The following is a 1749-nucleotide window of genomic DNA, read 5'->3' as shown; positions in this document are numbered from 1 at the left end:
TCGTTGCACGGTTGTAGACGATACACTCAGTTTATTTGCGGCATCTCGGAGAGAGAGATTGACGTTTCGCTTGAAACTACCGTTAACTCTCTTTGTCGTCTCAGCGGCTTCCGGTTTTCGATTTCCCCCCGATCCAGACTTCCTAGCTGTCGACAAACGTTCAAATTTTTGATATTTTGATGAAAAAGAGACTTAGCGCATGTATTATAAACTAAGAGCATATAAAAACACACTACACTGTATTAAATGACGCAGTAATGATGTTTTCTGATTAATTTGAACAGAATTAATAAAAAAAAAAGTGCTTTTTAAAAATTACCCGATTTTATCACTGTCCTCAATTTGTCACCCTAAAACGCATCATGGGGGTGACAAAATTGGGTATTCACACACACATTATGAATCAAGTTTTCAAATCGAAACTATAGCAAAATAAAATTAAAATTGCTATATTGAATCAACACAAGAATAAAAAAGTAATCAAGAATATGTGTATAACGTTTGATTATCTTACAATTTTATAACCAAATTTATTCTTTCTGCACACATATTATTTTAGGATGTCGCCTCCAAAAGTTCACACCTGAATGTCACTTCCCTCAAGCGGGGAAGGAAATTGCGTGATTTTTCAACGCTTTCGTGTTCTCTATAATCAACTTCCACTTGATCTGCTACTGCTTTTCAATAGGAACTGTTCAAGCAAACGACGACGACGGAATCAAAAACTCCCCTGCAGGTAGGTAATTGTCCAATCTGAAACAAATCAGCTTAACGACGATGCCGACTACGATGATATACACGGTAGTGATCTTCAATCATCATCATCATCACCAGAACCGTTGCCGGGAGACAGCCGAATGGGCAAGCAAGCAACCTTACCCTTCAACCATTGCCAAGGTCGAACTGCGAACTTCGTCACGACATAATCCGAACTTCATCTTAAAGCTTCCCTCATTCATTAACTAAAGGGGCAGTTTTTGAGAGGAGACGAAATTTCCACGTGCCCACTCACCTGCATTTACCGTAAGTGAGCTGAGCCGAGAGCTGGGCGGGAAAATTTATGGTCAATTGTCGCTATTAAGTGAGTTGCATTCAGTCGCGTAACCGATCTTGATTCATTGATATCAGACCTGAGATGTAGGCAGGTATGTGTCTTCCTAATGTTCTCGGAGACTCTGTCGTCTGTCGACTGAATGAATGATTAATCAACTACACGAACCGAGTCTCGGTGAAGTGATTTACTGGTCCCGCTCCTCCTCATCGTCTTTGTATTACGTGAAAATGAAATTCCCATCGTTGAGTGTCAAGTGCAAACTTTAAGGAACTGCTAGCGTGATAATGTCTAAATTGCAGGTACAATTTTTTGTTTGCTCTGAATCAACCAGAGAACAGTGACAAGCCACAAAGTGTTCAGTAGTAAGTACGTACACAAACAATCGTTGACATTGGCCTTGAAAGAGCGTTCATCTGGAATAGACTCCCACGATTATTAAACTTATCCGCAGTTAGGAGGAGAAGTAGGAGAACAAAAAAAAAGCCATCCCCATTAACATCGAACCAGCTCATCGGTTGTATCCGCCGGGTGAACAAAAAACCATCAACAAACGCTCAAGACCTCCTCCTTGTTGATTGGGGTGCAAAAACATTCGCTAAGACAAAGCACCTGAAAATTAACATCACCATTAAAATGACCAATCCTCAGCAGGTCATTAACTAATCCTAACGTTTTGCTTTTAGGACGTCAGTTCT

Source organism: Uranotaenia lowii, chromosome 2 (assembly GCF_029784155.1).
Source record: "Uranotaenia lowii strain MFRU-FL chromosome 2, ASM2978415v1, whole genome shotgun sequence".
Lineage (NCBI taxonomy): Eukaryota > Metazoa > Arthropoda > Insecta > Diptera > Culicidae > Uranotaenia > Uranotaenia lowii.
The sequence above is the reverse complement of the archived record's forward strand: the minus strand, read 5'-3'. Positions refer to the sequence as shown.